Source organism: Coenobita brevimanus, chromosome 107 (assembly GCF_032717465.1).
Source record: "Coenobita brevimanus isolate Jiangsu-jjx chromosome 107, ASM3271746v2, whole genome shotgun sequence".
NCBI classification, from domain to species: Eukaryota; Metazoa; Arthropoda; class Malacostraca; order Decapoda; family Coenobitidae; genus Coenobita; species Coenobita brevimanus.
The window spans coordinates 12,083,240-12,094,736 of record NC_137060.1 but is presented as its reverse complement, the minus strand read 5'-3'; the positions used below and the strand labels follow the sequence as shown (position 1 = coordinate 12,094,736).

Genomic DNA, 11,497 nt, shown 5'->3' with positions numbered 1-11,497 from the left:
TAGTAAAACTCATTTTTCCCACTTTATTTTTGCTACTGCAGACGACTTTATCAGACTCAGAAGAGGATATGGGAGTTAGGTCCAGGAAAACACTTAGGCTGAATAAAATCACAAAGAGGCAGGAGGAATTAGTTTCATTTTACCATCTCCATAGGGGTGGCCTAGCCGATGTTGTGTCTCTGTGTCACTCAATCACTCACTCAGTGACTCAGTGAAACATTCTTACGGATGGAATTTGGCAATTGTGCATCTGCAGTTTTATGAGTGTCACACATATGGAGTGTGTATTGGCAGCTGGGGATGTGTTGGTGCTGTGTTTGGCACACACCTGTGGCATGTCTGGGATATGTTTGAGGTGCGTGAGATGTGCATCTGAGGTGTGTCTGTGGTGTGCCTGAGGGTTGTGCCCAAAGACAGATGCCAGTTTTGGAATGTGCTGAAATATCCGCATTTTGTTTTCCTCATCACCATCTCCTCACAAACTTCCGTAACAAGGGAGGCATCTGTTCATATTTCAAATCTGAATTTGCAGTTGACACTGTTTTGAACTTCATTTCAAATAATTTTGATTAATCTCTGTATAACTAAATTATCGAATTATTCCAAATACAGTATATCTGTGTAGTCTATCGCTCCATCAGTGCTTCCTCAGAACCAAGCGTATTTGACTCCATATCCACACAGTTGACTAAACGTAACCTCACCCTTACCACTGAAATTCCAGTTTTGGGTGATTTTAATGTACATAATGTAGAATGGTTACTGCATTCTGCAAGGACTGATGATACTGGTCTAGAATGCAAAGTGTTTGCAGAATCGTTTAATCTCACGTAGTCGGTAAAGCAACCAACCAGAATACCAGATAATCCTGACCATAATGCCTACCTCTTGAATCTATTCCTGACAAATATATACAAATCAGTACAGGATAGAAGTACAATCACCACTTGGATCCTCCGACCACAATCTCATCAAAACATCATTAGTTCCCCCAAACCTCCTCATTCTGAACCTGTCAGGGTAACCTGATGGCACTTTGATACTGCAGACTGGGATGGATTCAGTAATTATCCTGCTGACATTCAATTGCAGTCCTTCTTATCCAGTGATATCAGTTCTACCCAGTCCCACATTAATGACTTAATACAGGTTAGTATGGAACTGTTCATACCAAGTCAACAGTTCACTAAACGTGAACTCACTAAATGGTTTAATAGCAACTGTGTCAGAGCAATGGTCTAAAAGTCATTAACATAAAACTCTTACTTAAAAAAATATATATATATATATATATATATATATATATATATATATATAAATATATATATATATATATATATATATATATATATATATCTGAAGCACTCAGTCAATTTAACCCATCACGTCCCGAGGTTTTCCGCCCCTCTGACATCCCCCAGTCCCGAGCCTTTTTGGAATAATTTTTTTTTGGCTCAAACTTCTGCTTAGGTTGAGAAACGAAGGAAAATCACGAAGAAAGGGCTTACCGCGGTCTATAAGTGGTCCATACAGGTGAGGTCCCCCGAGCCAGGTATCGTATTCTGTAATGGACGTGCCAGGCGCTCACGTTTTCTATGGTAAGGAATACTGGGAGAAACAACACACAACACCTCTATATTTATTGAATTTGAACTAATAAACAATAACAGTAACAATATAATGGATTTCAGACACATATATATGAAAAATAAGCATTGTACCATCGCGCGAGCATAGCGAGTTTGGTCCGAGTCGTAACATGCTATATGCTAAGTTTCTTGTATCAGTCAACATATCATTTTTTCTACTTGTATACTTCTGTTTCAATGACATTTTACCAATTACAACTGTTTGTAAGTGTTTTCAGATGTTTTCATTCATTATGATGACATGCAGCATAAGTCTAGTGCACATCAGCTTAGTAAGCGCACTCGCTATGACTCGTATTTCAACATACCCAATTGTTTTATCACTTTCCTATTATTTTTCCCTTTACATAGAACCTTTCTTCCACCACTGTAAAGGTTTTCAATTATTTTCATTCATTACGAGGGCATTTAGCGATATGCTAGCGCATATTCACGTAGCAACCACGATCTCAAACACTCGTGTTTCATCATCTACTTTATTTATTCACTCCAATTATAATTTCCCACTTACATTACACACGTTTACACCTCTATACTGCACTGTATATACTTACTGGCATTATTTATTCAAGTGAGCGTGAGAATATCGCATGAAAATACCCTCGCAATGAATGTTTCGACCAACATAATACTCACACACTTATATACTAATTCTTCACATATATTACACACTTTACCACTTGCTGACTTCTATTTTCACTATTACGTGCCTTATTCATTCAACTGAGCGTCAGGATATCGCATCTCTATACACACGCTATGAATATTTGACTTAGAGTATATTTCAGCACTTACAATAATTTGAACTTATATTATACCCGTAAGCATTTCCAATAATAATAATTATATAATTACGGGCCGTACTTATTGCACTGAGCGACAGAATATCGCATCATAAAACCCTCGCTATGTATGTTTCCACTTACAGCATATTTATACACTTACAATTTTTGCACTTATGTTATACCCGTATGCACTTTATACTAATATTTGGAGATCAACATGACTGATAATTTCACTGAGCGTCTGTCTGTCGCATATACCTCATAGTTTCAGCGTCCTGTCGCATTCACACCATATTAGAATTGCATCAAAGTGTGATATTCGCTGAAACATGGGTGAATAGAGAGACCCACGTCACACTCCACGCACTCATAGCGGGTGTCCTTCCTCTGTGTCGTGAGTCTCACCCGGGAATTGCTGCACACGTGACACCTGCGTTGGGGCCTAGGTCTGTTTGGCTGGGGAGGGATAGGAGTGGGGAAATGGCGGCCGGATATTCTCAGGGGAGTTTGTGCAATAGGGGCAGTGCGGGTGCGATGTTGGGGCCTTTCTACAGCATACCGTGCAAACATTTCTCTTGTGAGCTCCCTCACAAACCCTTCAAAGGTTTCCTGAACTCCTGTTGTCATGACGTGAAGGTGGTGGCAAGTCAGAGCAGTGATGTCTAGCAAGTGAAAGAACAGTTTCTTATACCACTTCATCGTGGTCCTGGCACACTCTACTGTCGATATCATGGAGTCTGACTGGTCCACGAGGCGCATGTTTATATTGTAGTCCATGACACACTCAGGTTTCCAAATACGACGCCTGTTCTCGCTATGGTAATCAACTGAATCAGTACGGTGCATCAAGGGGCGGTGAACCGTTGACAATAGGCTTACCTCTCTATTGTGATTCCACACAGTTGCAAGGATGTTGTTGGCTTTGAAGAAGACAACCTCATTCCTTGCAAGTTTCCGCCCTACCTTGGCCATGTGACGCCGGTTCACCTTCACAGTTCCACAGACTCCAGTTTCATGTGTGTGAAGATAACGAGCGAGAAGAGGGCTAGTGTACCAATTGTCCAGGTAGAGCACGTGACCACGATGAAGGTAGTCTTCTATCATCGTCTTTACCACTGCTCCCAACAGTCCAATACTTCGATCTTCTATTATGTCTGTCTGTGCACCGGTGTACAAGACTATGTCTTGCACGTATCCAGTCCTACAGTCGCACATAACAAAGATCTTGAACCCAAAACGGTGCCTTTTGCTAGGTATATATTGCCTAAATGAAATATTGCCTCTCCACAACACAAGACTCTCGTCTATGACGAGGTCTCTATAGGGATAGAATGAGGAACGAAAGGTTTGCCTCAGGTGAACAAAGATCAACCTAATTCGCCTCATTTTATCAGTGTTGTTCGCATTTGCAGGATCATGAGCATCATAGAAATGGAGGCGACTTAGAATTTGTTGAAAGCGATTACAGCTTATCACTTGACCAAATATTGGGGTAAACATAACAGGGTCCCTAGTCCAGTAAGCAGGAATTCTGTTCTTTCGTATAATACCCATCAAAAGGACCAGGGCAAAAAATAAGAACATTTCCGAAAGGGAGACAGGGTAATCATAGATGATAGAATGCCTACTCCTTGTTCCCAATCTTTCACTCTCAAGGCGCTGGGTGCTTGCAAACAGGTTGGTATGGTATACAATCTGCTCCACAAATGCCTCACTAAAAAACAGGTGGAAAAAATCCAACCTGGTGGAATTACGGTGAATTTCTGGAGCAATGCAGCCAGAGCGCCCCTGCTCAGTGAAGGGGTGAATGAGGGGAGAAAAATCACTCCCATCCTCCCAATTCCACGCCACAAATCCCTCGTCCCCATCATCCTCATCACTGCCTTCGTCTGGGTAGGGAGATCCTGGTTGGGGAGGTGGGGGAGAAAGAGTGCGGAGGGCTTCCCCACTGTCACTCCTCTTCCCTCTGCCTTTTTCCCTTTCCCTTTCCCTTATCCTTACGGCCTTGAGGAACATTAGGGGGCTGTGGGGAAGAAGTAGGGGAATATTGGGGAGCAGAAGACGTGCTGGGGAGTGGTTCCTCCCCACCTTCCCCCTCCATGACAACACCAGGTGCTTTCTCACGCACCCTAGCTCGACCACGTGTTAGGGGATATTGGGGAGCAGAAGACGTGCTTGGGAGTGGTTCCTCCCCACCTTCCCCCTCCCTTACAACCCCACGTGATAATGAACGCACCCGCACTCGCCCACGTGATACACTACGCCGCCTCACACTATGTAGGGAGAGCAATGACTCACTCACGTCACTATCACTTTCCCTAATCCTCCCTGTACTTTCCCTTTCACTCCCCACTCCCTCCATGGCACTTCCTAACTCCCCAAACAAAATGCTAGGCCCATACCTGCTCGTCCAACGTGGTGTGCGCTCTGGGCCACGATGAGTGATGACCTCATGTCCATACCACGTGGCAGCACATCCCATGGCTCCGTCATCGTCATCGTCCTTGTTCTCGTCCTCGAATTCTGGTTCCAAATCACACTGAGGATAGGCATAGGATGTTGCACGTGCCTTCTTTGCCTGCTGCCCCTCTCTACCAGCACGGTAAGTTACGTACTGCCGCTTCCTGGGAGACGGAACTTCCTCGTCACTGCTGGTGGTTTCTTCCTCCTCTGGCTGCACATAATCTTTATCAACAACCTCGTCATCCAGTAGGGAATCACTGTCGCCTGTAAATGCGTCCAGGGCGGCTTGAATTTCGCCGTCTGAGAGACCTCTCTTAGCCATGTCTGAGCAGGACCGTTGCTACCAGGTGAGTGGACGAGTGGCGGGTTAGCGCGGGTCGCGTGGGGTCGCCGAGTGTCCCCGTCTGGTGGCAGGTAGGGGAAGGTCATGCAAGGATACGTACCGCAAATCAAGCGCGAAATTTGAAAATTGTCGAAATTATGCACATTGCAATTGCATGACGTACTGGTACGTCGCCGGGACTGGCAAATGCAAATCGTTGCAACATACCCATACGTCGACGGGACGGGGTGGGTTAAAATTGCTAGAAACTATACGAAAGCAGTAATTAATGTCGCAAAATGAAACTTTCTTCGCAACCAAGCATCCAGACTAATAAAGAATCCTAATGACAATAGAATATTCTGGTCAACTCTGTGTTCTTTCAGTAATAACTTTAACAAGTCATCACCCATTTCCCCACTAAAATATTCAAGTGGTAACATTAATAATGACCTGCATGGTAACACGAATATCTGTGCCAGTATATTTGCCGGAAATTCTACGATAGAGGAAGTCAGCCAGAACCTTCCAGGACTAGAACTTGACTCTCCCGATATTGCTCCACTTAAAATACAGAACAGATATGTAAAACCCATCCTAGACAATTTACCAACGAACAAAGCCTTAGGCCCAGATGGAATTCCTCTAATTGTTTGGAAAAAGTGTTCCCCAGAACTTGCTTCTATTCTAGCTAAATTATTCAGACTATGCATATGTATTTCTTCACTCCCTAATTCTTGGAAAGAAGCCAATATTAACCCAAATCCGAAGAAAGGAAGTTCCTCTGACCCCTCTGATTACAGACCAATAGCTCTCATGTATTCACTTGTTTTGAATAAGCATATAGGTAAAGATCTTGAATCCAACAACCAAATTACTGTAGTGATAGACAGTATGGATTTTGCCATGGAAGATCCACTATTGATAAACATAATATCCTGACTTATACCAGCCATCAGTCAACTGACCAACATGGAGAAACACATGCAGTAGCCTTTGATATTTCTAAAGCTTTTGACACAGTGTAACACTGTTCCCTGCTAACCAAACTCCTTTGCTCTGGACTAATGTCTTTTGTTCCTCTGATTCCCTCGTACCTGAGCGACATAAGATAAAAGTTCCATCCATCCATCCATTGCCAGACGCCATGTATCCCAAACGGGGTGGTCAAGGGCTTAGAGTTAATTGTTTTACAGGGAGGGGCACTAATCCTCCACCAACCCCACTTGACACGTAGGGATGCCAACAGCATCTGGTGTTCCCAGGTGGTCACCCATCCAAGTACTAACCAGACCCAATGTTGCTTAACTTCGCTGATCAGACGGGAAGCGGTGTACTCAACGTGGCATGGCCGTTTCAAAGTGGAAAGAAGCCTACCCAAGCATGATGGTTTCGATCCCGGGTGCTCACTAACCAGACTCAGTTATCTACCACTGTTGGCTGTTACGAAGTATATTCCTATTTTCACTCAATTAACGCCGGCGTGCCACAAGGATCAGTTCTGTCTCCAACCCTTTGTCTAATTCATATTAATGATTTCTTATCTTTCACCCATAATCCCATCCATTCATATGCAAATGACTTAACACTTCACAGTTCATTCACAATTAAACACCCATTCACAAAGTTTAATATCTTTAACTCACAACTCAGTACAGCAATCTCCATAAGTCAAGACTTATCTAAGCTCACTGAATGGGAACAAATTAACATTGTCTCATTTAATGCTAGTAAAACCAATAATAATAGTCAGATATTTCCAGATTCGTATATTACCTTTAATGCTACAAAATATTCCTATCTCCAAAAGCACTGATAACAGTGCCCTCAATTGGACCTCTCATGTCAGATCACATACTAAAAACTGTCTCTTCTTCACTGACGAGAAGTTAGGTGTAGATTATAAAAGTCATGTGTGCATGAATATTGCTCACCCTTGTGGAATGGATGTGGAGAGGTTGCACTAAAACAACTAGGCAAAAATAAGAACAAAACAAAATTATTAATAACACTGCTATTATAAATAAACTACCTCCCCTACAGGTAAGAAGGAATGTTGTTTCCCTTGTATTATTTTATAGGTAATTTTATGGCAACTCCTCAGACGAAGTTGCATCCATTTTGCCACCTCTCCATGCCTTCCCCTGTGCTACACAGGCATCTGGTAGAGCTTATGACTGGAATGTAACACAACCATATTGAAGAACTTCCTCTTATCAGAAATCTTTTATTTCCCAACTAGCATCTCTTTGGAACTCGCTTCCCCAGAGTTGTTTCCCCCCAAACTTCAACCTGGAGCTATTCAAGTCCAACTGTTACAGATTTTTTATGAATGGAGGACACCAGTAACCTAGTGTATGATTTTTTTTTTGGTTCATTTTGTTTTTCCTTCCTCTGTTCTTTTATTTTAAAAAATACTGCAGGTGTAGCTGCGGCTAGTGAATGTGTCCTTTGTCTCGTTATAATTAGTTTAGCACACACACACACACACACACACACACACACACACACACACACACAGAGGCGTCTGCGCACGCTCGCACACAAACTGTGTGTGTGTGTGTGTGTGTGTGTGTGTGTGTGTGTGTGTGTGTGTGTGTGTGTACATGGTGTGCATGCTGCTGAAGCTCCAGGTTTGCTAATGCAAGAAAAGTCGTTTGCAAGGTGATGTAAAGCTAATATTATCACTCTCTAATGGCATGAGAATGATATGTACACACATTCATGTGACGCACACGCACACCTGCACGACCAGATACGACCACGATATTGAATACAAACACAGGGCGTTGCAGGGTGTGTGTTTGCCTCATATTTTACCTCTTCTTCTCACATCTCCCGCTGGCTAATATCTTTAAGCTGAGAGATGATATGATATGCTTCTCTGTCCGTGGGTGATTCTCTTAAATATACGGGAGAAAGGAAAGTGGAGGACGTGTTCAAAGTGTTAATTAGTCTCAGCAGAATAAGAAGCAAACGTTTGATCCAGACTCTAACAGCATATTGCGTATAAAAATTATCCTCACCCTGGAGAGCCAAGGTTTCAAAACTATCGTTGGTGCTGCTCGTGTATCCTTTTTTTTTATTTTTTTTAGTATAACAAATAATTCTGAATACACGGTGTTTTCCATATGCCATATAAATTTTCATCTTCATGGTGTTGTTTGTGTATAGACGGACAAGGCTCACATGTAAATAAAAAGTTAGTGGAGAATGTTCCAAAGTTTACGAGGTTGTATAAAAATGTAGAGACTTAAAAGGTCATTTTTATAAGCATCAGACAGTCAGCAACAAAAAATATCTCTAACATCCGAAGTCACACAGTAGGTTACAAGGTACGGCAAATCTGATCATTGTTCTGAGACTTAGAATTTCAAAGATTAATTAGTTTTCATGTACAAATGCCATAAAGAGCAGTTACACTTCAACATATTTCTTTACCCCTTTAAAGCAATGACGTTCGGCATATGTTATAATTTGCTTACTGTTGTTTGCGCGCGCGCGTGCGTGCGTGCGTGCGTGTGTGTGTGTGTGTGTGTGTGTGTGTGTGTGTGTGTGTGTGTGTGTGTGTGTGAACTAAATAACTCGAACAGTTTTGACCACATTTTAACCAAACGGGATGGAAATATTGAAGGTCAGCCGAGGGGTTGGAACACTGTGTGTGAGACCAAATAAATCAAAGGTGAAGGTAACAAGGCAGGATCAGCTAAAACAATTTTGATTTGATTCAGACCAAAATTGGTGGACTGTCTGAGAGTTAGGCAAGGACGAAAGGACTTGGTTTAGGAAAGAATCATTCAAAGGTCGAGGCCACAGAACAAGGTCAAACGTTGTCGATCCATGTACCTCGACGGATTGAATTAGTCAAAGGTCTGATTTTTTTTTTTTTTTTTTTCAAGAATAACATATCAAATGTTAAGGTCATATGGAAAGGTGAGCTTGAGCAATTTCTATGTGATTTAGAAAGAACTTGGTGAATGGTTCAGGGTAAGGCAGGGATGAAGGGATTCGATTTCGTGAACAATCAATCAAAGGTCATTTTAAAGGGCTGAGCCAATTCTTCAGTACTATAATTAAAGCAGCTTTAACTATTTTGAAGCAAACTAGGAGGAAAAACTGAGAGTCAGCCAACGTTATGCGTGATATACTTTTTCCCCTAGGAAAGTAAACTTTTGATCGATGGGCGACCTTTACGCAAACAGAGATTTTAACCAAGATGTAACCCCACTGAGCTGTCCCTCTCCCCCCATCCGGTAAATAATTATTTCTTTCTTCCTAGAAGGGATGGGGTGGGTAAGGGTGAGGCCATCAAAGATGTCCTTTGTCTTATAAGGGTTGCCTATGATATCATTTGTGCATGGTGTGAACCTCAAGGTTTTATGCAGTTTTTTGGACAGGAGCTGCATAATTTTCCTGTGGCTGTTTCTTAATCAATTCGTTGTACCCCCAGATATTAGAATAGATTAACAATAATCTCACGAGTTGAAGGGGGGCAGTGAATGCTATACAGTATGCAAAACCACCAGCACAAATTTCTCCTAATTTGAATAAAACTCTGAGAGGATAGCAAGAATAAACTTAAAAGGACGTAAGTGTGATGTAGGTATTAGTGCTAACATCATACTCGTAATATTACTGAATGAGACAGCGTTATCCCTTGCAGCCAGATGACATCCTTTATACTTTACTATTGCTGCCACTCCTCCTCTAAATTGTCGACTTGTATCCCTCCACCCCACTGTTCCTCCGAACTGTTTGCATGTATTCCTCCATCACTAAGGTGGGTGCATAGTACATGTCAGGTACCTTTCTGTCCAACTTTTTAATACAAGGGTTTACCATTACTCTCAGTCTGTCATGTATGCAACAGGTCAACTCTGGAAATGCCTTCCTTTGTCTGTAATTCCTACTGTTTTTGGCCTCCAATCTTTTTTAAACGCAACGTGTCCAGGAATCTCGAAGTGAACGGACCCTGAATTTGACCCTGTTATTTTTTATTATTATTATTATTTTTTTTTAAGGGAACAGTTTTGCGGATTTCTGGACTTTCGTTTCTTCTTCCTTGTACAAAAAATTCTACAAACGAGCTCATTCTTATTTTCGAAATGAAGCGGATGGAAACAATACCTTCATTAACGCTTGCAGTATGAGGGGCGTCTCCTGCATAAAACGGTATGACGTTAACTAGAACATTATATCAAGAGACGCTCTCGAATTGAGGGGACACAGTTCATCATCATCATCATCATCATCATCATCATCATCATCATCATCGTGGTCGTGGTCGTGGTCGTCAGCACCACCATCACCACCATTATCGTCATCACCATCGTTATTACTGTTTTTCTCCAAAACAGGAAAGTGAGTGGTTTAAAATCATAGCTTCTTAATCCACGCCAGTTTGAGTGAGAGCAGGAAACAACGTTAAGTTACCATCATAATCATCATTGTCACCTCGTTTCCAGTTAAAAATAATGTGGTAAAAAAAAAAAAAAATCAGTTCCTTTCTTCATTGATGATGTAAAGAAGAAGAAGAAGAAGAAATGTTATGTTTATATTGTATCCATCAATACACTAGGGAAACTGGGTCAGACAACTTGATGAGCGTTAGAGGTGTGGGCAATGATGCGGTCACCCTTGTACCAGTGGCACTTAACTTCGCCAGCATCACACTGTGCCATGAAAGGTATCAGTGGCTAGTCAAAAGGACCATTCTACGAACTTGTTTGTACGCTGATTGACCTTAAATCATTCATCTCTTCATCTTGATTGCTGATTTGTAATAATAGACTAAAACTAGAACACGAAGGTAGTCAGAAGGGCCTTACTATAAATATGTTTTTACTCTGACGGCCTGAAACTGACCTCTCTTCGACTTCATTGCTGATTCGTAAGAACAGACCAACACTACAGTACGAAGCTAGTCACGAAGAATTGCTATGGAAAGGATATAGACCCGGAGAAGTCTATTATGCCACAACACTACGGGAAACAAGCTGCAAAAGGACGAACATCTGGGCCACGTTAAAGTAAAACTAGTGGAGTAAGATCATCCACTGTTATTCTCTCTCTCTCTCTCTCCCTTGATCACGATAAGGAGACAATTAAGATGTAAATGACAGTAAAGGGAAGCAAAGCAGACGCAGGCACGGGTATGAGAGTGGGAGAGTGTGAGAGTGTATTGTTGATGATATGATGGTGGTGATGATAATGATGATGGCAATGGTACTGGTGGGTATAATGGTAATGGTGAGGATTATAGTGATGATGATGATGAT

The 11,497-nt window shown here is 41.9% G+C and overlaps 1 non-coding gene across 1 annotated transcript; it reads right to left on the bottom strand.

The window, feature by feature from the left end:
• Positions 1 to 6,459: 6,459 nt before the first annotated feature.
• Positions 6,460 to 6,578, bottom strand: LOC145416839 (5S ribosomal RNA). The gene has a single exon (XR_013900361.1). It is a non-coding gene; the product is annotated as a 5S ribosomal RNA (ribosomal RNA).
• Between the last annotated feature and the right edge of the window lie 4,919 nt (positions 6,579 to 11,497).